General features: G+C 35.0%; 1 pseudogene; it reads left to right on the top strand.

Moving 5' to 3' along the window:
• Positions 1–23,787: 23,787 nt before the first annotated feature.
• LOC148587301 (uncharacterized) lies at positions 23,788–24,681 on the top strand (annotated as a pseudogene).
• The last annotated feature ends 327 nt before the right edge of the window (positions 24,682–25,008 follow it).

Below are 25,008 nucleotides of genomic sequence, written 5' to 3'. Positions count from 1 at the left end.
ATGATGTAAACCATTCCTACAGTCCTCGAAAATGTTCAAATGCTTTCAAGGTAGAATGTGTAATTTGAGTTTTTAAGCGTAGCGGTTAGGGTTTTAGCTTATAATTTTGGCTAATATTAGAGCACAATGTAGAGTGTGGAGCTAGTATCTTCGCAAGAAGCTCATGTATGAGAATTTAGCGATCGAGATAAGTAATCACTCATAAGAACGCCAACATAAGTTATCATCAAACATAAATATTTTCATCTATAAACTATACATTTTGACATGCATGTTTCTCTTAAAAGCGCCTGATATTTTATAAATGTTAATTTGAAAATGTATCGGTGATATTTATTGTGATATTCATGAAAGAATTTATATTCTCATAACTTGAAGTATATTGTTGTGTAGCATACGGCCATGAGAAAAAAAGAAGTAAAAAGTCTAGAGAAATCATATACTAATATACGGACTTGAACCCTATAACCATATTTTATTAGCTAAGTTTAATTTCCACAATGAAAGTCCAAACCATTTCTCTTAGCCTTTCTTTTCTTTAGACTCTAGAGTTTGTGCAAGTAAACCAAGAATTGGTGACGTTTTGCATGAAAATTGCATCAACTAGAAAACGGTTTCCCACTAGGACAGTTATTCCATCTTGGCGGGACCCAGATAAACAGTAAACCCACATGCTTCGTGGGTCCCATAATTCAATCCGGAGTTTGGACCGACCAAATTAGCATTGTATTCGGGTCTTTGTTTTTTTTTTTTTTTTTTTTTTTTTTTTATAATCACCCCCTTTTCAAGGAGATACTTAATTACCTCATCAAAGATTTGCGGTCTTGATTGAAAGCGAAACATACATGTTCGTTGATGATGCCGTTAATGACGGTTATTAGCCGTTGAAAATCTCATTCCCTGGTTATCTAACGGCAGAAAAACATCCATCTCGCACGTGGGAGTCCCTGCCACATTGTTGAAAAACAACGGCACGTAATATTTGCCAAGAATTGGGGTTTTTTTCCTATGTCGGGGAATGTAGGCACTTAATTATAAGGTCGACATTTTTCCTTCACAAAAAAAACAAAAAAAGTTGACTTTTGATGTGAGTTAACAGGGGAGGGTGATCCAACGGTGGACATTTTTTTTAATGGTTTTATTCTAGCATTAGACATTAGATTGGGTATGCAAGCCGAGCAGCGACGGAGGAAGAGGGTGGCTTATATAGGCCATGGTCACCCCAACTCATTAAAAAAAAAATATATATATATATATATATATATATATATATATAAGGTAAAAATAATAATTTACAAGGTAAATTTTTATTTATTTTTATTTTGTTTTATTTTATTTTTTTGCATATCAACTCCTAACAAACACAATTTATTGATCTTCACCTTTGCCATACTAAACTCTGCCTCAGCCCATTAAGCCAAGGCTGAAGACATGGTCATCACTTTCATGGTGAAAGGGAAGAGAGAGAGAAATCTAAATTCTCAATTTGGTGACTGAGGCTGCACATGGCCATCACTTTCACAGGAAGAAAAAAGAAAAAGGAAATGGACAAATTGTTTGTAGGTGAAAGAGAATTTAGTGACAAAAAATGTTCATTGCATTAAACTTCTAATTCAATTAGAAATAGAAATTGATATTAATTCCTCTTCTAAATAGGAAATTTACACATATAATGATGTATATGTCATTGTCTAATTTAAAATTTTAAATGGCAAGGCAATATGCACTCCGCTTTCATTCCACGTTTGATTTTCTTAGCCTCAATTTCTTTTAAGAATTTTCAGCCATTTCAAGTTTATTTCATGGTTCAAATTAAAATTTTCAAGTTATCATGTTATTTAAAATTTTAAATGACATAATACTATGTACACGTTCATTTTTGGCGGGTTTTGCTAATTAATAATTATGGAGTGATTATTTTTTTGTTCCTGGCATAAATTTACGTGATTATAGGGAATTCCTTAAACAAAAATATAATTTGAAAACCTGACTTAATGCAAATTTTTATTGGATGGATTGAGAATTTTCACTTTTAAATAAAAATCAAATAAGACATCAATGAAAGGACATGTCGAAAGACGAGATTGATATCCCATTATGGTTTGACTTATCTTATTCCTGAAATTTACAGGTTTGGTTTATATTAGATTTTGTGGGGCTAGATAATATTCATTACGTCTAAATATGTCCTACGGTTTCAATTATAGTTGTAAAGCATATGCCATCTACGTTGTCCATTATTATTATTATTATTATTTGGATAGAATGGAGACATATTAACAACCTACAAGGATTTTAAAAATGAACCTTTCGTAAAAGGAAGCCATATTTCTATAAGTGAAATTCAAAGAGCTGAAAAGAAAAATTGATTCTTTGAATCGTTGCATTCTAGAATGATTAGAAATGCATGCTTTTTCACCAATCATAGCCGATTACTTTTAGGGTTAAAAGACCTTTTAATACCTAGGTTTACACTTTTTTTTCTTTTGTTTTTGTTTTGTTTTGTTTTTTTTTTTTTTTTTTTTTTTTTTTTTCACTTATCTTTTAATTTGTATCATAGATGATACCTAATTTATGGATAAATACCAATTTAGTACTTCTATCACCATTCCGCCAACCAAACTAACAGACTACCATTGAGTGATTTCGGCCATTCCCCGAGGCTCGTCTGGAGGTAGTTGAACCACTCCTAAGGCCCTTGGGGGTGGTTTGGCCACCCCCAAAGGCCTAAAAGTGGGGTGGCTCCTAGATGCCACGGGAGTGGTCGAGCCACCCCTAGACCGACCACAAGGGGTGGCCGAAACCACTTTCATTGTAGTCTGTTAGTTTAGTTGACGAAATGTACTAAATTGGTATTTACCTATAAGTGTTGGAATTGGTGACTCATGTTAATACCAGTGGAAGGCAAAGTAGACGAGAGTGGAGTGAACGTAATTAAGTTTGCGAGGGGGGAATGATTAGGTTGTGCGGGTATGGTACGGGGTATTTTGAGGATTTTCTTAATAAGTTTGTACAAGTAGGGTTTAGGATTTTTCTATATATATGTATAATGTAACTCTGAATCATTAAGAGTAAAAATACAACCGCTTCTCGGTGTACGTAAGCAAATTGCCGAACCACGCTAAATTTGTATTACAACTCTCTCTCTCTTTTCAATTTATATTATTCATCAATTATTGTGCACGGTAACAATAATAAGTTAAGTACCATCTATGATACGAAATGAAACCCATATAGAAAAAAATAAAGAAGTGAAAAACTAAGTACTAAAAAGGTAATTAACCCTTACTTTTATCAATAATTAGAAATCCATGCTTTTCTTTTCTTTTTATTTATTTTATTTTATTTTTTTATTTTTTATCCTTTCCTAATCTCTCATGCAAAGTCTTCGAACAAGGGCTGTGAGCCTATATATATATATATATATATATATATTTGAAGCAGTCTATCATGGTCTTCTTTCGACAAAGATAATGGACTTGATGATCATTTTCAGCCCATTGGATCAATTTTGGAGTACATTAGTTGAATCTCAACAAATTCAAAGCCCAATAGGAAGTTCGGTGGATGACACACGACCAAAAATAAAAACAGAAGAAAGTACCAAATTGTAGTCAATCCTTACTTTCCTCTTTCTTTTTTCTTTTTTTTTTTTTAATTTTTAATTTTTAATTTTATTTTTAAAATTTTTTACTTTATTTATTTATTAGTTAGTAAATCCTTACTTGCCTCTTTGTAAAGGGAGAAGATGCCGTCAAAAAAGGGAGTATTAATTTAGGAGTTAGAATATATAATTGAAATTAAAATAGAGGATTTGAAGGCTGGATTCGAATGAATAACAGCTGCTTGTATTACTTGCGTGTAAACAAACATTTGAAAACTATAAGATAAACTGTTGAATTGATATAGCAATACATGACATTTGAATATTTGACTTATAGCAGATAGCTAAGTGACTAGCGCAACTTTGTACGCATGGTGGTCACGATCATATTACATTATTAACAGCGTAGGCCACCCATGGTCAGACCTAGACGGTCTGTTTTATGATGACTGCTAATTTGTGCACATCGAGGCATCAATGTTGTATCAGAGGTTCTCCAGAGAACACACAAACTTATTCAGAAGGGGTAAGGGCCTAAATAGACTATAAAGAATTGAGTTATGACAATATGTTTAAAATTTATAATGTACGTATATCTATATTGCATTTCATACTTCTTATTGATGTTGGTTGTCTTACACGATGATACATTTAATTAAAAAAAACATTTTTGTAAAACTATAAGTTCACAGAATGAATAATTGTCTTTCATGTGATTTTACCTCACTAAGTCATGGACTTACACTTGCTTTTCCTTTCCACTTGTGAAACACAATTTTGTTTTGGAGCTAGTCAGTAGTTAGATGGTGATTAATGTTTGAGCTTGTAGTTATGTTATTAGTTTAAATCTTGGTTTAAAAGCATGGATTAACGTTTTAACGATGTTAAATGTAGTTTCTTTTCCTTGAGGATGTTATTTTGGGCCAAGAGTCCATTATGGATCTTATTATGACCTTTGAAATTGCTTTGAAGTGATTAGGATACTCTTTAGTTCGAAATGGGTTTTCTACCCAGTATCAAACATTCGAACTTCTCTTGCCGAACGTTTGAGATATTCTAACCGAACGTTCGATGGTCAGGCAGAAACTCTATTTTAAACATGTTTAAGTCTAGAACTGATGATTAGGTCTTTTCACAGATTAGGAATGTGTGAAAACATCGGAGGAGTTTGTTGATTAGCTATACGACCCAAGTGAGTATAAAGTCATATGAATACTTGTTATTTTTCCCGCATTGCATGACTATTTTATGTGTACCAAACATATATCTTTACAACCCTCATAAAATACATTTTGATATACTATGGACTCTTATTTGTGAAAATGTGTCTTGATTAAGCAAGATAATGAATATTGTGAGATTTGTACAAGCATGCATGTAAAAAACGGACACGACTAATTGCTTCGTATGACATGATACACCGGTATGTGTGAGATAATGGTCATTGTCTTACTATACAAGTTAACTCTATAGTCAAATGTGTGTGTTTTATACGGGCATTGGATAATATGGTTGTTCATGACGAGCACAGCCATGTTTGATTGTTGTGTTACTCTAGGACATACACTATTAGTAGCGTGGGCCACCCGAGGTCGAACTTGGTCGCGCTGCTAGTTTAATAGATGGTCGCATGCAATATCTAAAGCAACGGTATTATATTACAAGTCCATCGGGACAGCGCCAATCGTGCTGAGCAAGGGTAATATCTTAGGTAAACCATACGATTTGAACTATGACATGATTCTCATATTATAACATATATTATATCTATATAGTATTCATAATATACTGTCACCTCATAATAATGTATGTGATTTATAAACAACTAAGTTCATCTTCTAATGACGTGTACGTCATATGCATTTTTACTCACTAAGTCGTCGAACTTACGCTTGTATTTTTTTTTCCCTCCATATGTATGTTTGCATTGTTATAGCTAGTCTAGAAGGAGATGGATTAGGGAAAGGATCTAGTGGTAGTGAGGAACTTGATCAAAGTCATTTTTAAGAACCTGGACCTGGTCTGGCTCAGTCCATGTGTGATGTTGGTAGAACCACCTCACAAGATATGATTGAGATATTTTTTATGTTTTATTTGGTTAAGTGTATGCTTTGATGTTATTTCAGAACAATTAGACTTGGTCTCTAATATTAATGACTAGTCTTTGACCTCAGTACTTAGAAATTTATCTATATTATGATGCTTTAAGTTTCACTCTCGTTATTATGATTATGGTTTTAAATTATTACTATATATTTCCATTAGTCAAAGTCTTCCACTGCAGACTCTCTTCGGAGAGATTGAGATCCCGGAATCTTGTCCAACAGTGGAATAAGGCGGGAATGCAAACCATGAAGTCAATTACCTGTTAATTGATTTCTCTAGGTCGTTACAAGGACCCACCCTTAAAAGGAACAAAATAGTAATTTCTTTGACATTAATTATTAGGGGAAACTTCACTAAGGACCCCCAAACTTCCACCCGTTTTGAAATACCCTCCCTTAACTTCAAAATCTCTCAATTTAGTCCCATGAACTTTCAATTGCTCTCAATTTGGACCATTCCGTTAATTTTAGCCGTTAAAAATTCATAAAAAGACCAAAATATCCCTGATTTTTGTTTTTTTTTTTTTTTAAAAAAAAAAAACGTTTTAGAAGTTGAAATTTTATACAAAAGTCAGGGGTATAAAAGTCATGTGACGTTTAAAATCTGACAAAGGGGTCCAAATTGAAAGCAATTGAAAGTTCAGGGGACTAAATTGAGAGATTTTGAAGTTCAGGGGGGGTATTTCAAAACGGGTGGAAGTTTGGGGGTCCTTAATGAAGTTTCCCCTAATTATTATCCACAATTTAATTTTTCAAACAGTATTGTGAAAAGATTTCTATTGTTGGAGTTCCACTGCAATGAGAACGTTATAGCTCCAATATAAATGAATTTACTCTATTTTGTCTTTTTCTTAGCACCTTATTTTACTATTTGTTGGGAATAAATTCATACTACAAGCCCACCAAATTATGGGCCCAATGGCTAAGGATAGGCCCATGAAGATATTAATTAAATAGCAATGGCTATTTAATTAATTAATAGTCTTATATTCCAATTAGATTAATATTGGAATAAAGATGTCTTACTTATCTCTACATGATGACTACTTAAGATTATCTCTACATGATATCTGTTGAAAGTTTATCTCTATATGATAGCTGTTGAGTTCTATCTCAATTTTGGAGTCTCAATACAACTCAAATAAGAAGAGGTAGTTCAAGCCTACTTCTACAGCCCAAGCCTATAAATAGGCCCCAACACATGGTACTAAAGGAGGATGAAATATATATCTCAGATCTTGAATAATCTACTATCTTATCATATTCTCTCTCAGAGCTCAATTAGTCCATTGGAGCATATTGAATTATTGTGCACTGAAGCACAATACTTCTCTTAGAAATTGTCTAACTTTGGCATCGGAGTGTCTTCGGTCTCCCGGGGACCCCTTTTGACAATTGCTCTTTTGTAGTGATTTGAAGTGCACAACGACGTATTGCAGATCTTGAAGGCCCCAAAGAACACGCAATCCACCATGTTCAAAACTGTTCTAACACTATTTTATGAAATTTGTACATATTTTTCATTAAAAACTAGATCAATACAATATTGTAACAATCGTTTTGTAAAGTAAAAGAGAAATAGCACATCATGGCCTCATGGGTTATGATAAAGGTGAAAATCGATATGGCATTACTTTATGTATCTGAATTACTAATTGAATATTCCATAAATTTGAAAGGTGTATAAAATATCAACTTTTAATACACGATTGATGTACAAGATCATCAAGGGTAGTGGTTTAATGGTTCAAAGAAGTTTCCAAGTGGTCAGGACATGGGTTCGAATCTTCACAATAGAGAATCCCCACATATGCCTGATTAGTATTGGCCATCTTGGATTCCCATTGATGCCCTGGTGGGGTTGGGTCAGGCTATGGCTCAGTCGAATTTGAGAGAGAGCATGCGTTTCTCAATGGGTACGTGCTACTATGATCACGCTCAGCTAGGATAGCTACAATTGGTCTCCCCGACCTATCCTTTTTGCTCAATATATATATATATATATATATATATATATATATATATAAAAGAAATAATATTTAATGTTTTCTCTAAAATGAAAATATATAATTCATAATGAACCTTCTACTACTATTTTGTAATTCGAAAGGAAATGTAACTGTCTTTAAATTTCAACAAATATTTTAAAATAAAATATTTCAAATAGTAATTTAGAATTTCTCATATCAGCATTTATCACCTCTATCAACTCAACATTCATTAGCTTAGTATGTATAATACTTTAAAAGAATAGTAAACTTCACTTTAGACCTCTGAACTATCTTATATTTTGAGAAAACTCCCTCAAATTTTAAAAACTCTCAATTTAACCATCTGAACTTTTAATTTGATTCAATTAACCACCATTCCTTCAAATTTAGTTGTTAACCCTTAATGAAAATGCTTAAAAAGACCAAAATGGATCCAACCTTGTGACCCATGGGTGTAAAGTGAAACAAATTGAAAGTTTAGGGGTTAAATTTAGAGTTTTCCAAATGTAAGGGTTACTCAAAACACAGTTGTTTAAGGGTGTAAAGTGAAATTTCTCCTTAAAAGAAATAAATACCAATATAATAAAATTTCACCAATTTAACTTGGAAACAATGGTTGGGATTTGAGAAATCTTCCAAGTAGAATAAACTAAAAATTTTAGAGGATTTTATGTGCATTACTTCAATTAAAAGAAAGACATATAGAGAGTAGTTAGAAAAATTTACCCACATCAAAAGCCAAAACTCCTCCATTCTGTATATTGTTAGAATATATTATTTCCTTTGTTAGAATATTTTATATTTCCGTCATTTAATTTGTAATGTAGGGTATATTTCTTTCCTTATGTATTTTAGGGTTTAATTTGAGTTTCTTGGTCACTACTCATTGTCTCTCTATAAATAGAGAGTTATGTAATATTGATTGATACTATACGGTGAATATACAAGATGTAGCCCATACATCTCTCTCTACTTCCGCTCTCTTTTCTTTCTCTTTTATATTTTAGTATTTTATATTCTATATATATTTCAACATGGTATCAGAGCCACGTTTCTGTTTCTGTGGCTTTCAATAAAAGTCTTATGACGTTTCTATGGTGTTTTCTAGCATTCTCTTTTGATGATCTCTTAATTTTGTTGTGATCCACGGCTTTATTCATTGGCGAATCTTGGCACAATGCGGTTTTGGCCCTTCACGGGAATTTTAACGGCTAGTTTTCGTTCTCCGGCCTCATTGTCAGTTGCGGCTTGGCCCTTCACCGGATTCTTTTAGTGGCTTGTCTCCGTTCTCCGGTATTTCTCCAACCGTCACTTCCAGCCTTTCTCGTCTTTGTTATTGGCGAACCCTGGCACAATGTGGTTTGGCCCTTCAAGGGATTTAATGACTAGTTTTCGTTCTTCGACCGTCATTGTCAGTTGCGGCCCCTTAACTGGATTCTTTTAGCAGCTTGTCTCTGGTCTCCGGTATTTCTCTGGCCGTCACTTTCAATCTTTCTCGCCGGCATTGTCTTGATCCAACCATCGACTTCAGATGCCTTCAATTTATTCTCTTTTCCAAACTCAACCTACTCTGATGCTGATTGGGCTGGTGATCCTACTGATCGTCGCTCTACCACTGGATATTGTTTCCTACTTGGAACTTCTCTAATTTCGTGGCGCAGTAAGAAACAATCTGTTGTTGCTCGATCTAGTACTGAAGCTGAGTATCGTGCTCTTGCTGACACTACATCTGAACTTCTCTGGTTACGATGGCTTTTGTCCGACATGGGTGTTTCTCAGTCCACTAGTTCCCCTATTTATTGTGACAATCAGAGTGCTATACAGATTGCTCATAATGATGTTTTCCATGAGCGTACAAAACATATCGAGATTGATTGTCATTTCATCCGCCATCATCTTCAGCAAGGTATTTTGCATCTTCATTCCGTCACCTCTGCAGATCAATTGGCTGACATCTTTACCAAATCTCATTCACCTGGACGACTCATTGATCTTATCTCCAAACTCAAGTTGGCTTCGCCCCCTAGAGTTTGAGGGGGATGTTAGAATATTAAGAATCTTTGCTTGATCCCTACTCTTGGCTTGGTTGCCAAGTTAATTTCTTTACAGAGATTGTTTTCTTGCAAGTTAATTTATTCTGTAATTATTGTATTATTTTGTAATTATTGTATTTTCTTTCTTTTAGGGCCTCATTCAACTATAAATAGGTCATTCCATTGTACAATTGAAATCACATCAGAAATACAAATTTCTTCTCCACAATTATATTTCTGTTATCTTTTTCTACATATATAAATGGCATCGTTGGGGTTCGTGACATGCTCACTAAAAAATTCCAATAAACAACGAACAAAAAGGGTATTTCGATGATGTTCGGCTTTAATTTTAAATTTTGGCTCGCAATTGATTTTGACACGGTATTTAAGGATATGATATATAGTTGGGTTTTCAGAAGACTCGGTATGAATTAAGCAAACTGCGAAAGAAGTACTTATACAAAGTTCGTATGGTTTGTCTGGAAATGGCCATGTGCTTTTTAAATTAGCACAATTACCAAATGCAATTGTAAGGCACAAGTGCAATTCTCCATAATCAAGTTGGGAGGAATAAGGAGGCAATATTGGAGGTGAAGACTGAGAAAATGACGTCGTGGGAAGGTCATTAGCTTGCGCCCCACAAAGAATAAGGATAAGTAATTTTGTCATCACCAACATAGGTTTTCTAACACATTTTGTAACCATTTGTTTTCTCACTTTAGAAAATTTCTTATTTCAAATTTAATTCGAAATGAAAATTAAAGCTTAAACATTTACATTTATATTCAAGTGAAAGTGACTTTTGGTTAGAGAAAACGCTTTAATGGTTATGAATTAACTTATTCTCAAAATAATTTAATTCAAAAAAAGTGTTGTTTAACATTTCTTATTTTAAGAAATATGAACTTTCTACCATAAATGACTTTTGGTTAGAGTAAAAGGCTCAAGACAATATTTATGCTAACGTGTGAGTTTTAGCAAAACTAAAGCATACTTATGATAATATTATATCAATGCACCGTTCAAAAGGTCTTGAAATATTAGCTCGAAAAGCATGTTAAACACATTATATAAAATAAATAAAATTTGAATTATATGGAAAGACAATTTCTATTAAAGATATTACACAAAAGCCAACATATATAGAATAGAAAAATTATAGAAGACAATGGAGTTTTGCAAATTATCGAGAGATATTTGAAGCATATAGAACATATCTACCAAATTATAGTAAGATACATGACTTGCATTGGAGGGAGAAAATGTATTGATTCAACTCTTAAGCAACGCAAAATGCTCTGTTGTACAACATTGCTTTAATGAAAGTTTTATTTAAATGAAAGCAATCATAAAATAGTATCTTATGACCGTAAGATAAATCATCATAAGTTGTCACTACCACATAGAATCCGGATCCCGTTATGAGTATAGTGCCTCAAATTTTAATCTCCGGATAAAGAGGTTTTGATTTTAAGATAACGACCAGATTATAATGTTTTATAGTTAAAATAATAATCTCGAAACTATTTAGATACTACGTGGATTTTTATTGAAATAAATTTTTTTTTAATGGTTTTATAGTAGCATTAGACGTTAGATTGAGTATGCAAGCCGAGGCTGAAGACATGGTCTTCACTTTCATGGTGAAAGCTGGGGAGAGAGGCAGAAATCTAAATTTCACAATTTGGTGACTGAGGCTGCACATGGCCATCACTTTCACAGGAAGAAAAAAAAGAAAAAAAAAAGAAAAAGAAAAAGGGAATGGACAAATTGTTTGTAGGTGAAAGAGAATTTAGTGACAAAAAATGTTCATTGCATTAAACTTCTAATTCTATTAGAAATAGAAATTGACATTAATTCCTCTTCTAGATTGGAAATTTACACATATAATGATGTATAGGTCACTGTCTAATTTAAAATTTTAAATGGCATAACAATATGTACTCTGTTTTCATTCCACATTTGATTTTCTCAGCCTCAATTTCTTGTATTAATTTTCAACCATTTCAAGTTTATTTCATGGTTTAAATTAAATTTACTGATGTATATGTTAGGAGAAAATACACTTTACCCTCCTGAACTATCCACAAATTTGCACTTTTAACCCTAAGGTTTTACTTTCTTAAAGTATCTGACATTGACAATTAACTCCCATGAAGTACACTTTACCCCCTAAAATATTTTGAGCTGACACTTTATCCCCCGAAGTAACTAAGTTTTGGAAGGTAAAGTGTCAATTCAGGGGGTAAAGTGTCAATTCAAAACAATTCAAGGGGGTAAAGTGTACTTCATGAGAGTCAAGTGTCAACGTCAGATACTTTGGGGGGTAAAGTGTCATTTTTTAAATATTGAGGTTAAAAATGCAAATGAATAGATAATTCATGGGGATAAAGTGTATTTTTCCCTGTATGTTATCATTTTTGGTGAATTTTGCTAATTAATAATTATGGCGTGATTATGTTTTTGTTCCTGCAGGCATAAATTTACGTGATTATAGGTGATTCCTTAAACAAAAATATAATTCGAAGAGGGGAAAAGAAAAAGTGATTATTTGACTCGTTGCATTCTAGAATGAATAGAAATGCATGCTTTTTCACCAATCACAGCTGAATATTTTATTTATTTGTTTTTTTTTCGTTTTTTTTTTCTTTCATCCTTTCCTAATCTCTCATGCAAAGTCTTCGAACAAGGGCTGTGAGCCTATATATGAAGCAGTGTATCATGGTCTTCTTCCGACAAAGATAATGGACATGATGATCAATTTCAGCCCGTTGGATCAATTTTGGAGTACATTAGTTGAATCTCAACAAACACAAAGCCCAATATGAAGTTCTGTGGATGACACACAACCAAAAATTAACAGAAGAAAGTAGCAAATTGTAGTCATTCCTTACTTGCCTCTTTGTAAAGGGAGAAGATGCAGTCAAAAAGGGAGTATTAATTTAGGAGTTAAAATATATAATTCAAATTAAAACAGAGGATTGTAAGGCTGGATTCGAATGAATACCAGCTGCTTGTATTACTTGTGTGTGTATATATACACACACAATTAGAGAGTGATGAATAACAAACATTTGAAAACTATAATATCAACTGCTAAATTGATATAGTAGTACAAGAAATTTCAATATTTGACTTATAGCAGATAGCTGAGTGACTAGCGTGGTCACGATCATACGATATTGTTAACAACGTAGGCCACCCAAGGTCAGACCTAGTCGGGCTTTTTACAATGACCGATAGTTTGTGTACATCGAGGTGTCGGTTTTTTACCAGAGGCTCTCCAGGGAACACACAAACCCTATTGAGAAGGGGTAAGGGCTCGAATGAACCACATGGAGTTGAGTTATGAAAATATATTTAGAATTTATCATATACATATATCTATATTGCATTGAATACTTCTTATTGATGTCAGCTGTCTTACACGATGATACATTTAATTATGAAAAATATTTTTATAAAACTTTGAGTTCACAGAATGAATAATTGTCTTTCATGTGATTTTATCTTACTAAGTCATGGACTTACACTTAATTTTCCTTTCTACCTGTGAAACACAATGTTGTTTGGCAGCTAGTTAGTAGTTAGATGGTGAGATGCATGTTTGAGCTTGTAGCTATGTTGTTTGCTTAAATTTTGGTTTAAAGGCATGAGTTAACGTTTTAACGATGTTAAACGTAGTTTCTTTTGCATGAGAATGTTATTTTGCGCTACGAGTCTGTTAGTGTAATACCCCCGACAAATCACCGGTTTTAAAAGACGATTTGCTCAAATACAACAAACATGTTCATAAAATAAGTTTTTATAAACGAAAAACCTAAACCCATTATGAGTGACCCTAAATCCCTTAAGATTTTCCAAAAATTCCAAGACCATACTCTTTGACTGAACGTTCGCTAAGAAGACCACCCGAAAGTTTGCTAGGGGGACAAACCGAACATTCACCCTTAACCTAAGTACGGGCATTTGTTAGGGGGACCACCACGAGTGTTTGTTGACTAGTCTTTGAGCCATTGGGTAATATCCAAGCGTACGCCTGAACCCTTTGATCTATTGTGTAAATAGTACCCGAACGTTCGCCCCAAAGTACCCAAACATTCGCTGACAACTCTGAAAAGTAAGTTTAACACATTCTCCATCTTTTTCTTAGAAAAAGCATACTTGAAGCCCCTATATAAAACCTTCCCTTCGACCCTCAGCCCTTCCTCACACCAGAAAACCCTAATCCTAGAGTGATGAGTGATTTTGAAGGAGAATGAGGAAGCCTCGGTGGATTTTGCCATCATCTAGATATTTTCTTGTCCATTCCCAAAGCTTTCATGTTGTTCTTGCTGTTTTTTTTTTTTTTTTTTTAAAGTATTATAAGTTTTAAAGATGCCTTGACAAGTTCTTGTACCTATTTTTTTACAAGAAAAAGAATGTTTTTAAGAGCTTTAAACTCACATTTAATTTCTTTAAGTTTGCATGTTACCATGTTTTGTTACGTTACATGTGTCCATTAGAAGCCTATGATGAGATGTACCACACCCTAGAAGTATAGAGCCATATTCAGGCTTCTAGCCTAGAGTTTTTACTCTCTGGCCGAGCGTTTGCCCAAAGAGAAAGACGCACGCTGATAAGCACCAGATTATGCACATTCAAGCCCCTTAACTCACATATGTTAATTTCTTAACATTGTTATTTGTTTGATTTTGTGTTGTTTTATTTTTCTCAAGTATTTAATAAAGAATACAAGAAATACCATTGATTTTGGGCTTAAAGCACACTTTGAGAAAACCTAAAACATGTGGTTAAGCTTACCCAATCATAATAGAGGACCTATATGATGTGGTTAAGTTTAATCAAATCAAGGAAATGATTAAATCGAAATTTCTCTAATTGGAGTTAAAATCGGATTGGATTCAAATTTGAATTCTGCATATGTCTTAGTATTTTAACCATAACTTTCCGCCCAGGATTGAGGTGAAACTAGCGGCATTGGAAAGATAACTCAAAATACTACAAATCATTGTGAAATAGGATTTTCCTAATTTGAAAGTTTGCTATGCCAAAATCGTCCTGCAATAAAAGAATGCAAATCTGGATGAATCCTATTCCGATTTGTACTAGGATTGCCTCTTAATTTGACTAGGAGATCGAAGTACGATTTTTCTGGAATTTCTAGGGCTTTTAGGGTTTGTTTTACACCCTATAAATAGGTCTGTAAGCCTTGAAGAGATGTGTGCTTAGTTTTAGACATAAATTATCTTCTTGGAGGATTGACAAGTTGAAGAGGAGAAGATCATGGCAAGAGGTCATCGCAGCAGCATGATGAGCAACTAATTCTGTAATAGGGTATTGATGTAGCCCTTTTCAAGTAACAATGGTTTATTTTTATTTTTATTTGAATTTTTCTATATGTATAATGGTTGTATAACTTTGAGAATTTTTTTTATTGTTTATATTCAATTATTTTGAAATTCTTCTCTTGTCTTAGAGAGTCTTTTATATCGATTGAACTCAATCCTTCATATTTTATGTGATTATGTGAATGATTGTTATACAATAGTCTTAACTAACATTTGGTCAAGAGGATTAGATATGTTATGCGTAGGGAAGACAGATTATACTACACCCTAATTTAGTGTAATTTATGTAGACAATTCATACCAACCGAAGATGGGTTATACTATTCCCTTGATTAAGGAATTAGATAACCCATACCTAGGAAGACGGATCATACCGCATCTCAGTGGTTAGGTGGACGGTCCGTGCCAACCAAAGATGGATTATACTTATTCTTTAATGATGGTATTTTCTTGATTACTCGGGTGAGATGAGCCTCATATCATGCATATTATGAATTTTCCTTATTAATTTATGATTGGCCATTGTTATGCGGTTATTGGTGAAATCAATCCCCTATTCTTTCTCTCATCACATTTTATCTTTACTTTTATGCATTTAGTTATAATCAAAACAAACCAAACTCCTTTTAATTAAGTTATATTTAATCTTGACAAACTTGATAACAATACCTACGCAGTCCTTGAGGCTTGACAACCTCAATATAGCCATATCCTGCAAGGATTTGTCCTATTGAAAGTTTTAATTTTATTATTGAAATTTTTTTACACAAAACGACCACGTCACACGCCCAGTAACCCGAATATGCAAACTTAGGGTTTCAAGGGCCTCATTCGTTAGATAGAACTTGTTGTGTCACTTAGAGAGTTATCTAGTACTGCATATAATGATGTGTCGTATTTTTTTGTTATAGCAGGGATTTGTGGTGTCGGAGGACTCAAGCGAGCGCACGAGATAAGCAAACACTTACGACTGCTTTCCTTAAAAACGTGTGATATGTTAGTTGATTGAGCACACGTACGGTATGAACATGTCTATATTTTCGTATAACTTGGTAACTGTCTTAATAACTGATTGATAAGATGCATTGTATAGCATGGTACACCAGTACGTGCGGTATAATGGTCATGGGCTTATTATATAACCCAAGATCCAATGATTATTTCATGACTGACGCTGTCTTAATTGGCGGGTTACCACAGGACGTACATCATTAGTATCGTGGGCCACCCAAGGTCGGACTCGGTTAGGCTACTAGTGTTACTATGGACGGTAGTGTACATTGGTCCGGGCACCGACATTGTATTACAGGTTCCTCAAGAAAGCGCCAATGTAACAACCCCGATGGAAAAAATCAATTAACGGGTAATTGACCCCATGGTTCATCTCCCAACCCTATCCCTCAAGGGACAAGACTCAGGGATCATAACCTCTCATATACGAGAGACGTCAGTGGAAGACTTTTAAACTATAAGAATAGGTGGTAGTAACTAAAACAACCACACATTCATACACTAGAGTTAAACATAATAACCTCATTACATAAATACGTCATCAAATGTATCGGTCAACATACTGTCATAACATATTACAACACACAAGATAATTGTCTTATAAAAATATAAAAAGATCAAAGCCTAAGTTTAAGTAATGGCAAAGAGATGACAATCTTGATAATTGCCTCCCGTGTAGTTCCTCTTTCATCCCACATGGAAGTTAGCCAAACAGGGTCCATTTCTTCAAAAACAAATCGGATCAGGTCCTAAGCAATCACCAAAGTTGGGTCCGTAGGCATCCTCTTCTAGGCTAGCTAAACCGTGCAATTATTCATAATGGAGGGAGGAAAACATAGAAATAAGGAGATAAGTGTAAGAACTAAGTGAAAATTAATGCACATAATACCTATGCCATTATTTTGTGATAAACTTCGTTTGGTAAATAATGCAATAGTTTAATCATGACAGTTATGCAAGGATGCGATATAGATATAGTACATGCTTATAATCATGAGTAATAGTGATGGTTCAACAGTATGGTCGACCTGAGATATTACCCCCCTCTCAGCAGGGTTGGCACTGTCTCGAGGGACCTATAATACAATGGTTCAACCATTGTACGTTACCACCCATAACACTAGCAGCATGACCGAGTCTGACCTCGGGTGGCCCATCCTACTAATGATGTACGTCCTGTAGTGACCGCCGATTAAGGCTGTGCCGGTCACAAAACAACCATTGGATCCAATGCCCATATATCATACACACATCTGACCATAAAGTTAACATGTATAGTAAGCCCATGACCGTTATCCCACACTTACCGGTGTAGCATGTCATACGATGCAATTAATCTTGTCCGTATTGTACATGCATGCTTTTACAAGTCTAAATGTCATTATCTTGTTAAGTAGCACATTTTCACAAAAAGCTAGAGTTTATGTACAACGGAGAGTATATCGTGAGAGTTGTAAATATGCATGTTTTGGTACATAAAATAGTCGTGCAATGCGGAAAATAAATGGCAAGCATTAATTACAGTAGGTTCTCCGAGTATCCTTCTAAGGGTTTCGGGCTCTCCAAATTGATGGAAAACCTCTCATTAGTCTTAAGTCCACTAAAACAAACCCTAGACTTGAAAACAGGGGTCGTTAGGTGCTTGGCCAAAAAGGTCATTCCCTGAACGACCCTGGTTGAGCGCTCTTCCTATGGACAAGCGTTTGTCCTGTGAGGTTCAGGTGGAACCTCATTTGACCCACTTGCTTTCCGAGCCTTCCTCTAACTAGTCCTAAGGCCAAAAAGGTTTATAGCAAATCCTAACCAATATGATGGCTTCTAAAAACATGATTATGTCTAATGGAAAGAACGACTAAACAAGTTAAAGCTTACAATAACCTATTGAACAAGAACCAAGCTAATAACTCAATGAATATGTAGAGGTTACCTCCGCATGCAAAATCCTTCAACTATTGCTTCCTTTTTCACCAAAGCTCATAAAATCTCACAACACTCACAAACTAATCCAACAGGTCTTCCCCAAGGTTTCTAAGCCTGAAAATTAGAATGGGGTTGGGGCTATTTATATGGGAAGAGGCTGAGGGCAAAATAGTGAATAGCAGGAAAGGATCGGGCGCTCGTGATACTACAGGGATGAGTGCTCATGTATTGTGACTTAAAGGGGTTAGAGTTGCAGGTGGCACGCGAGGGTAATAGGCAAGCGCTCATGTGTGGCAAGCGCTCATGTACGGTTACTAGGCAAGCACTCATGTGTGGTCCCCCACATGAGCGTTCATCTACTGTAGCTCTGAAATCCAAAAATGCCCCTCCATGTATCCCTAGTGACCCAAAGTCCGATTATCCTCCTAATTAATCCGTCCTAGGCCTAATTAATTTATTTGGGTCACTACAGCCAACCCTGCTGAGAATGGATAGTATTTCAAGTAGACCATATATGATAGTTATGGGATATTAAAGCATTAGTTTTTTGCATTAAAACACTTAAGTGATTACCGCTGGAAGTACACCACTTTCTTTCTACCAATCGATATTTTCATGGTATATTAACAGAGACAACACTTCTTCCAAATATTTATCAGCTGCACATTTATTTGTGCTGAATAATAATTGGCTCATGTCCTAACCAATTGTGAGGTTTACTTATTAAGTCTTTAGACTTACGTGGTTATTAGATCTTGTAGAAAACCTCTTTTAGGAATAGGAGAGTGGCGGGGTTGCCATTATGGATTTGTTTAAAACATAAACTTCATGTTAATACCAGGTTTGATCAGGTTGTTATTTCTATTAATTGTTTTGTGTCTATGTTTCGAGGATAATATATGCTTCTTTTATGGTTATTAGCTTTTCTTAGATTTATTTCACCTTCTTGTGCATTAACACTGATTATGCTCAAATAGGCGATTCTCCAGTTAGCCATCAGCTAGCTTTATTTGGGTAATTGCCAGTAACCCTACAAGACTGGTCAATGCCAGATTTGGGGGTGTTACAGTTATGGATCTTATTATGACCTTTGAAGTTGCTTAGAAGTGATTAGGATGCTCTTTAGTTCAAAATTGGTTTTCTGTCCAACATCAAACATTCAAACTTCTCTGGCCGAACATTCGCGATATTCTATCCGGACGTTTGATGGTCAGGCAAAAACTCTATTTTAAACATGTTTAGGTCTAGAACTGATGATTAGGTCATTTCACAAATTACGAATGTGTGAAAACTTCGGGGGAGTTTGTGGAGGAGCTGTACGACCCAAGTGACTACAAACTCACATGAATACTTATTATTTTTTCTGCATTGGATGACTATTTTATGTGTACCAAACATGCATCTTTACAACTTTCATAAAAAATATTTTGATATACTTTGAACTATCTTTTGTGAAAATGTGTCTTGATTAAGCAAGATAATAAATATGGTGAGACTTGTAAGAGCATCCATGTAAAAGACGGACAAGACTAATTGCATCGTATGACATGGTACATCGGTATGTGCGAGATAACAGTCATTCGCTTACTATACAAGTTAACTCTATGGTCAAATATGTATGTGTTATATGGGCTTTGGAACTAATGGTTGTTCGTAACCGGCGCAGCCATGTATGATTATCGGGTTACTACATGACATACCTCATGAGAAGCGTGGGCCACCCGAGGTAGGACTCAGTCGGGCTACTAATTTTATGGATGGTAGCGTGCAATATCTAGAGCACCGGTACTGTATTACAGGTCAATCATGGCAGCGTCAATCCTGCTGAGCAGGGGTAATATCTCAGGTAGAACATTGGATTAAAACTATGACATGATTCTCATATTACAACATATATTATTTCTATATTGTATTGTTGATATACGATTACCTTGTAATGATGTATGTGGTTTATAAAAAACTGAGTTTATCATCTAATGAGGTGTACACCATGTGCATTTTTTACTCACTAAGTCTTATACTTATGCTTGTATTCTTTTCCCTCCATATGTATATTTGCACTGTTATAGCTAGTCTAGAAGGAGATGGATTTGGGGAACCATCTAGTGGTAGTGAGGGACTTGATCAAAGTCATTTTTAAGGACATGGACCCGGTCTGGCTCAAGTCCATGTGCAATGTTGGTGGAACCACCCAACAAGATATGATTGAGATATTTTTTCTATTGTATCTAGTTAAGCATAGGATTTGATATTATTTCAAAACAATTAGACTTGGTCTCTAATATTTGAAGGACTGGTCTTTGACGTCGTTACTTTGAAGCTTATCTATGTTATGATGCTTCAAGTTTCACTCTGGTTATTATGATTGTGGTTTTACATTATTACTATATCTTTCCCTTAGTCAAAGTCTTCCGCTGCAGACTCTCTTCGAAGAGGCTAAGATCACAGTATCTTGTTCCAATAGTGAAATAAGGCGGGGATGTAAACTATGAAGTCAATTACCAGTTAATTGATTTCACTAAGATGTTACAAGTACCCACCCTTAAAAGGAACAAAGTAGTAATTTCTTTGACATTAATTATTATCCACAATTTAATTTTTTATAGTATTGTGAAATTTCTATTGTTGGAGTTCACTACATTGAGAACTTTATAGCTCCAATTTAAATGTATTTACTTTGTTTTGTCTTTTTCTTAACACTGTATTTTACCATTTATTATGAAATTTTTACATAATTTTAATTAAAGACTATATCAATACCATATTGTAGCAATCTTTTTGTAAAGTAAAAGAGAAATATCACATCATGGGTTATGATAAATGTGAAAATCTACTTGGCATTACTTTTCGTATCTGAATTACTAATGAAATATTCCACAAATTCGAAAGGTGTATAAGTATCAATTTTCAATACACGTTAAGATTGATTTAAAAGAAATAATATTTTTGAGTAATGCTAGAAATCAAAGTTTTATCTTACTATTATTTCACCATTTCACTTGACCGGGACTCACCCGGAACCCGACTGGGACTTGACTGAGATCCAACTGAACCAGCCCGGGACTTGACTGGGACCCACCCAGGACTCGACTGGACCTGCCCGTGACCCACCTGGGACTTGACCTGGACTCGCCCAGGACCCGCCCGGGACCCCGCCGAGACATGCCCAGAACTTGATTGGGACCTGCCCAGGACTCACTCTGGACCCCGTTGGGACCTACCTGAGATCCACCTGGGACTCGACCGAACCCGCCCTAGACCTGACTCTCTAGACCTGCCCAGTACTTGATCGGGACCCGCCCAAGACTTGCCTAGGACCCTGCCGAGACCTGCCCGAGACTTAACCAGGACTTGCCCGAAACTCGCCCAAGACTTAACTGAGACTTAACCGGACCCGCCCAGGACCTCGCTTCGAGGACCTGACTAGGACCCGACTGGACCTGCCCAAGACTTGACTAGGATTCACCCAGAACCCGCACTAGACTTGACTGAGACCCAACTTGACTCGCCCAGGACCTCCGGACTTGCCCCGGACCACCCTAAGATTTTACCGGGACTCGTCCAGGACCCTTTACTGAGACCCACCCGGGACTTGACGGGCACTTGACTGAGACCCAACCGGACCTGCCCTGACAAGTTTGGGACTTGTCGGAAAATATTTTCGTCAGAAAATATTTTCGGTGAAAAACATTTTCCTCCTTGAAAATGATTTATTGGAAAACATTTTTTGATATTTGGCATGTACGGAAAATTAGGCGGGTCCTAGTTGGGTCCTTGGCGTCGGAAAATGTTTTCTACTCAAAACATTTTCCAGTATTTGGTGTGTATGCAAAATCATATTAAACACTAAATTATGAAAATGTCCCTGCCAGGTCTCAGACGGGCCCTGCTAGGGTCTCGGGCTAATCCCGACGGTGTCCTGATAGCGTCTAGGTGGGGTCCAGGCGGGTCCCGGGTGAGTCGCAGTGGGGTCCTTGCAGGACTCGGTTCGGACACCTCTAAGACTTTGTCATGACATTTTCATAATTTAGAGTTTAATATGATTTAATTTAGATTTTAATATGATTTAATATATATAAATAAATAAATAAATAATTGATTTTCCATGCGCGCGCGGAAAAATGACTTTCCTGAAAATATTTTCCGTCGGAAACCATTGTACGTCGAAAGAAACAGAGCCTTAGTACATATATCATTGGTGCTGCTAATAATCACTCTCATGGCTTGCACTTTAAATGCAATGCTTATTGCTTCTCTCACTTGGGATTGGCTCTATTTTTGTGTTGCTTGTAGATGGATGAAACAATTCTTTCGGCAGTTATGGCCACAGTGCATTTTTTCTTGTTGTTGGTGTTGTAATCTTAGAAGATATTAGATCTAGGAGATTATTACGTAGAGAACCTCATGTTAATTGAGAGTATGAAAGAGGGATTTATATGGATGGTATTCTTTATAGAAGCAGACAAGATTGAATTGACCAAATAACCTTATACGTGAGACCATTAACACTTCTATTAAGGCACAAGTGTTGATTTTTTACACATTATTGGGCATAATGTGAGGTATCGAGTGGTTGGTGAAAGGTTCTATAGATCGATTGAGTCTATTCATCGATATTTTAGGGTTTTCCTTGAAGGAGTCTTGACGCTATATAAACATTTAATTAGACAACCTGACAACTCTACGCCACTGGAAATAATGAATAGCCGAAGGTTTTACCCATACTTTAAGGTAAGTTTTAAATTTTGGTTTTTTCTTTTTTATTCAAGTAATTTATCAAATGAACGTAACTTGTATTGGTCATCATTAGGATTCTGTTGGAGCAATAGATGGAACTCATATTCGGGCATCTGTTCCAATTGAACTCCAAGGAAGGTTTCGTGGTCGAAAAGAGCGAACAACACAAAATGTGTTAGCTGGCATTACCTTTGGCGTAAAATTCATGAATGTGTTAGCTGGTTGGGATGGAAGTGCACATGATTCTTGTGTTTTAAATGATGCACTCACTAGGCCGGGGGTTCAAAATTCCTGAAGGTATATAGGGGTAAAAAGTACATTTTGTTAAGATTAATTATGTTGTTTTAATTATGATTATATTTTTGTCGTAAACTTGTAGGTAACTATTATCTTGGTGATGCTAGTTGTGGAAATCAAAATGAAATTCTCTCCCCCTATCGTGGTGTTCAGTACCATTTGAAAGAGTTTAGTGATCATCCACCTGAAAATGAGAATGAATTATTCAATCTTCGCCATTGGTTTGGAATTTTGAAGAAGTGTTTCCGTGTGTTGGATGCAAAACCATTTTGGCCATTCAAAACACAAGTGGTTGTACTTTAGCATGTTGTGTCATTCACAATCGTATTATGGGCGTTGATCCTAATGACTCAATTATGGAAGATGTTGTTCGTGATATTGAATCTCAAAATCAAAGTGGTAAAGTCTATGAAATACGAAGGGAAGTTCAAGAGAAAAGTAAAGAATGGATAATCAAAAGGGATGTAATATGTCACGCAATGTGGGATGATTATAAAAAAAGGAAAAATGTCTAGATTTTGTCTGGTTGATGTTATAATGTATATTTCTTGAACTAGTCATATTTAAAGACGGTTATGTTTCTATCTTTAATGATTTGATTGTATAATATACATTTGATATTTAATCCAACTTATGATATGAGTTTATTTCTATCTTGCATTATGTTTCTATTTTTTATGAGATATTGGATGTTTTTTATCTTGAATTATCATTCATATGTTTGTGATTGTAGTAATGGGCAAAGGTAAGGATAAGGACGTTGCAAACAAGCAATTTAGGTGGTCAAAACCTATGCATAATTTGTTACTTGAAATTCTTGTTGATGGGGCTGCTAAAGGAAATAAGCCTTCAAACACATTCAAACATGCATCGTTTGCGCTAGTTGCCAAGTCAATTAGTGAGAAATTCGGAGTTGGATGTGTAACTGACCATGTTGACAACCGCCTAAAAACCATCAAGAACATGTGGAATATCATTAGCACCCTGGCCTCCATAAGAAGAGTGGCTTTCGATGTGATGAAAATTTAAGGATGACTACTTGTGAGAGGAATGTGTATGATGAGGAAGTGATGGTATGTGACCTTTTTTATTTATTATAAAAGTTATATTAGTCTTCAATTTTTATTTTTATTTTTAATTTTTTTAAAGCATGAGCAACATTTAAATAAAAAAAATTGAAATGTATGATGAGATGGCCATAGTTGTTGGTAAAGATATGGCGGCAAGGGGTTTCGCAATGTCTTTTAATGATATAGAGCTTGAAGACCTTGAATATTTGGAATTTGATGATGCGTCCTCAAAAGGAGAAGGATGATGCTTCCTCCGATTCAGCTTCAACCAAAAAGGTCACACAAGAAAAGAAGCCGTGATGATAATGAAGATAATTATAGTGCGATATCTGAACAGTTGAAAGAGGTTGCATCAGCGCTTAAAGCTCTGAATAAGAGAGTCGATGCAAATTAAATTTATGAGGAAGTGATGAAGGTGGAAGGATATGACAAGTTTATGCTTGCATCTGCATTTGATCATTTGATGGAATATGAGAAAGTTGCAAGAGGATTTCTGGCAAAGAATGCTAAGCTCATAAAGTTTTGGTTGGACAATTTTTTCAAAAGTCATGAAAGTTAGACTTTGTGTATTATCTATGTAGTAAGATACTAATTAACTTCTCATAAAAAATAAATAAATAAAAGATACTAATTAACTTAACTTGGATGGTAGTGCACTACTGAAAATATTGTAATATTTTGTGGTTGAATTTGAATTAATGGTAATATTTATGATTGAACTTTTATCGGTAGTTTAAATGTATTGTTGAATGTTATTTATGACTCTTAAATTGAAATTATATGATTATTGTTAGTTAATTTGAATATTTTAATTAAACATAATTTTTAGTTTGATTTTTTAAATTATTGTATATTAGTATTTTTATGTTGTGAATAAAAATTACAT

This window comes from Corylus avellana, chromosome 2 (assembly GCF_965113065.1).
Source record: "Corylus avellana chromosome 2, dhCorAvel1.hap1.2, whole genome shotgun sequence".
Lineage (NCBI taxonomy): Eukaryota > Viridiplantae > Streptophyta > Magnoliopsida > Fagales > Betulaceae > Corylus > Corylus avellana.
The sequence above is the reverse complement of the archived record's forward strand: the minus strand, read 5'-3'. Positions and strand labels throughout refer to the sequence as shown.